A 5,158-nucleotide genomic window follows, 5' to 3' on the forward strand; every position below is an offset into this window, starting at 1 on the left:
GAACTCACTTGTCTAAAGATATGGGCCACTTTTGCCAATATTAATGTAATATCCAATTTTCATCTGGCTTACTCTTTGGTCTTATTATTATTATTTTTTAATCGTCTCACAACATTTGTGGAGGAAGATGGATGTTACTTATTGAAGTCCTAAGAGTCCTGTTGACATACTAATTGACATACTAATTGTATATATTCTGCTAGGGACTTTGTAGGCACCTGACTGGAATGCATTTCAGGAGTCTCTACTGAGGGGCAAGGAAGTGCTTGTGTAGGAAACCATTGGTGTGACTAGAACTGTCTACTGAAGTTACCAGGGACTTTCAGTGTGGGTTGAGGGGATTTGGGTGAAGTACCAGCAGTATTGGCGGTAAAGTTGTCCTTGAATCTCCTTTGATTGTGTTAGATGCCCTTATCTATGGTCCCACAACCCCTTATTTCCTCCACTATAAAACTTCTGACATTGTACAGGTTCTTTTTTTCTTCTAGGCTATGTGAGCAGGGACAAGATCTGTGTTGTTCGCTGTGGTATCCTCAAGCCTGGGTGATCAATAAATATTTGTTGGATGAATGTTTTGTTTAGGAATAAATAAATGTTCACAGTGGAAAAGCCAACTGTGATTATTATTAAAGCTAGTTTTGCTGTTTTGTAAGGATTAAATTTACAACATGTGGAATAGTACTGCTGAGCTAAATTAAAATGAAATGCTTGGCTTGAATCCATCTGATACTGGTGTCAAACCTGAAGGAAACTTTTGTCTTTTACAACTTATGGCCCAAGAAAAAAGGTAGAGATGAAATATTTTCCTTTTTATTTATTTAATTTATTTTAAAAATATATATATTTTTTATTTATTTGACAGAGAGAGAGAGAGAGAGAGAGAGAGAGAAAGAGAGTGAGCACACAAGCAGGGGGAGCGGCAGGCAGAGAGAGAGGGAGAGGGAGAAGCGGGCTCCTCAACTAGCTGGGAGCCCAGTGCGGGCTTGATCCCAGGACCGGGGGCCATGACCTGAGCTGAAAGCAGATGCTTAACACTTAACTGACTGAGCCACCCAAGTCCCCGAGAAATTTTCCTTTTTTTAAAAAAAAACTATATTGTGATCAAGGAGTAGTTTCCATGAAGATAAGTTAGAGTAAGAAGAAATTCATTATACTTGAAGCCTTTCTAATTGGTTCTGTTTGTGAAGTTACTTGTCAAAGTTTCCCAAAGGGAGAAAATCCAGCGTTTTAGATTTCAGAGCCAAAAAAAAAAAAAAAAAAGCATGAAATTCAACAATCATGCCAGTAGGTGGTGCTGTTTCATGTAGCAATTGAGGCTTTTGGACTTGAGACTGATGGAGATCACAGCGTAAATCTCAAAATGAATTAGATTGGTTTCTGAACGCTTGAAAGGATTTTTAACAACAAACAAGCAATAAGGGGAAAAAAACCAGCCACCCCCTATCATAAGCAAAAGAATCAGAGGGAAATACAGTCTTTGCAATTCATATAATGGCAGCCAATTGTACGGGGAAGAAGAAATACAGAAAACCAAGGCTAATTCCAAATTGATTATATGCCCTGGCATGGACGGAATAATTTCAATTTTGAAAAAACCTATTTGGATGGGCATATATGCTTGGAAAAATTCGAGTAGAGTGGCTTGTTTTTGTTCCAGGGTCAAGGGTTGCTTGAATATATGGCTTTAAGATGAACTGGGAAGTACTGAACTTGGCTTAGAGAATAGCCATGTATGAAATATATTTGTGCTTGCAAATTACTACATTTAAAAACAACTCACAAAGTAATTCTTAATACTTTGATACATATTACTTGACAAACTGCTGAGCTGTCTTAATATTTCAATTGAATTTAATAAACACTTATTGGGGGTCTACTATGTACCAGGCAGTCTGCCAAGCACTGGGAATCCACAAATTAATAAAACAGAGCCCGTCCTTCTATGTTAGCCTCGAGCCCAGCTGTTTTCAGGCCTTAAGGAGACCCTGCTTCTTCTCTATCATAGCTCAAGTTCTTGGTCCAAGGGCTGTGGTGCAAGGAAGGAAGTCAATACTCCCTAAATGCATCGTCTTTTCTTCCCTTTAGGATTCCCTAAATCCCAGGTGCCTGCTCACCTCTCTTATGGAGACCTTGTCTCCTATTCTGGAGGCTACAGAGGAATAAGAAATGCTGGGCCTCTGATTATGCCTCTTGTGCTAACACCCTTCAAGCAGAAGAAAGCACTATTGTCATTTTAGATGTTTTTTAAAATCCAGTGAGAAGCTAAAAAAAATCACTTGTCATACCTGAATTTTATAATCATATTCTTTTTCCAGGATGCTTGCAGAAAGTCCAAAGACACAGTAAAATGGTCAATGTCATACTCAGGAGAAGGCTCTAAAATGATACTTTTTGGGCCAAGGCACAAGCAAGATTGCCCCCAGATTTACCTTCTTTTCATTATCCAGAAAGATTCAAGTTGGTGAAAGTTGCCCCATGCAGTGTCTATTTAAAAACAACTTGCAAGGTAATTCTTAATACCCTGTTATTATGTATAACTTGACCAACTGTTGAGCTGCTCAGTTAACCTTCTGCAAGAGTGGAAGTTTTAGAAGAAATGAGTAGCAAATATTTTGAAGTGGGGTCAGAGAAAAAGGACGCCTTTGGAAACACACGGTCCCGGTTTCGGATCCCAACTTAACCATCTATCAGCTCTGTGATTTGGGGCAATTTATTCAATTACTCTCTAAGGCTTGGTTTTCTCACTCAAAAACAGGAATTATAATTCCTAGTTCATAAGGTTTTGCAATGCTTGAAATAGGATAACATATGGAAAAAGCACCTATTACTCTAGCACCTATACTTGGCATATTAGGCATCCTAGAAAATGTTAAGACTGTCCCTTCCCTCTTTGGAGAGGGTATTGGTAGTCAGTCGCATGGCCACTAAACCACATATAAGGATGTTTGGTATCAAAATTATGTCATCCACATCGACCCATCATCTCCTCTTGGCTTGCTACTAATGCTCCTTATTTTGATAGCAAAGTCAATAGGCAATTTCACAGTAAAGTCAATGAGCAGATCATCTCAAGAGCTAATTCTGAAGGCATTCATAGGCAAATCCAGAGTAGAGAGAGGCCATTTATATTTCTCATATGTTTTCTTGTAACTGGTGGACCAGAAAGCTGGCATCCTGAAAGAAACTGATTAAATGACATATTATGTCCGCGCATCCCCGAGCCTTCTCCTCATTTGCTGTCTGATTCTCAGCCCACTGGCTTAAGTGAAGTGTGGAAGAGTTCCACTTCCCATGCCACGGACAATATGGGAGCACGGCTGCTTTTGTTGCCGATGAAAATATTATGGCCTCAGTTCCCTGTAATCAATTTACTGCTTTATGGACCCAAAGTCCTCCAGAGAATTTAATAAATTCACATAATGTTTCTAAGTGCTGCATTGTGCATTTGGAGCGCTGATTTAGCTGACAAATGTGAAAAATTCGTGTAGCTAGACAACTCCCTAGTGATTAGACATGTGTAGAAGCTAAAGAGAGCACATTGCTCTAGAGAAGGTCAGCATTAACATACAGCAGAGACTTCTCTCGTGATTGGCTTTGTGTCCCTCCAGCTCTGATAGATGATAGCATCTGACCAAACGTGGGGGGCTTTACGCATTTCCAGTGGTACTTTTGGTTCTCTAACAACGTGCAGTTTCTGACCTGGGCAGAGCAAACAACGACAAAAATATAGGCAATGGTGGAATGTATGATTAGGATGGCACCCACTGGATTCAGATGATGAAATGGCCACTGAGTTATGGACACTGGACCCTGAGAAGGTTACAGGTTTCTGAGGGAGCTTTTTATGGGCCAGGATCACAGGGTCACTTGTTTCAAACTGGTTCCACTGAAGTTGTAGTGAATCTTTCTGCACATACTTTTTCCATTCTAATTTCCTCTAGACATAAACACGTTTGGTTTTTTTTTAAAGATTTTTTAAAATTTATTTATTCATGAGACACACAGACAGAGAGAGAAAGGCAGAGACACAGGCAGAGGGAGAAGCAGGCTCCATGCAGGGAGCCCGATGTGGGACTCGATCCCGGGTCTCCAGGATCACACCCTGAGCCAAAGGCAGGCACTCAACCACTGAGCCACCCAGGTGTCCCCATAAACACGTTTTTACCAAAAATAATAAATATTAAACAATTTTTGTTATTCAAAATAATCTGTCTTTACTAATGTCCATATAAGCATTCTGCATAGTTATAATCAATCAATCTATTACTTTGTCTAAAAAATACCATTTTATATTCCATTTTTCCTCCTTAATGTTATTTCATACAAGCAGTAATGTTATTTTATATCTATCAAGATGAGCCACAGAGCTGTGGTTTCAAATAGGTTTTTAGTATTGAATTTCTGAAGCTTATCTTCAAATTAAAGTGGACAACTATGCTGCTTCAAAGACCACCATTGTTCAGAATTACTGCAGATTTTATTGTTAAGTTTAGTTTAATTTTGATTTTTAGCTGGAGCTAAGATTTAGGATTCAACCTGAGTTCTCAAATTAGGGGAAATCAGCAATACATATACGAGCCTAGAGATTTCGTGATAGCTAGTTGAGAAAACAAGCCAACACCTGTCCCCCTCCCATTCCCGCCACCCCTCCCCCCCACGTGGCCCAGCTTTTCCTTTTACACTAGTAGGCCGAAGGTACTGAATGACTATTGGTTCTTTCTTGATGGACCCATAAGGTTCAGGGCTGCCTCCATGGCTCTAGATCTGGGTGATACAGACACCTCAATGGCTTGCTGATTCAAAGGGAATACCACCTCTTGTGTTTAGATGCTGTACTCAATGTCATCTGACAGGTAAGCTTTCTAGTGCTCCCACAGCAACTGAAGAGTTGAGAACGACAATGTGGTCAAGTATTGACATTTAGGGATAGACTTGGAATGAATAACCCTAATCAGTGAAATTGGTTTTCATAATTATGATTTCAGGTGTTTATGGTACTTGAGAAATGAGTATTGCTAATTTGGTATCTGGGGTAATGGTTTTTAGCAATGGAGCAGGCAGCTGGATAAGTCATAACTATTTCCCTTGAAGGGTATTTTTATACTTTCTAATGAACTTCTCTTCACCATCCTCAGTTTTCTGAAGAGATGAAGGCACA

This window comes from Canis lupus, chromosome 32, assembly GCF_003254725.2.
Source record: "Canis lupus dingo isolate Sandy chromosome 32, ASM325472v2, whole genome shotgun sequence".
Classification (NCBI taxonomy): Eukaryota; Metazoa; Chordata; class Mammalia; order Carnivora; family Canidae; genus Canis; species Canis lupus.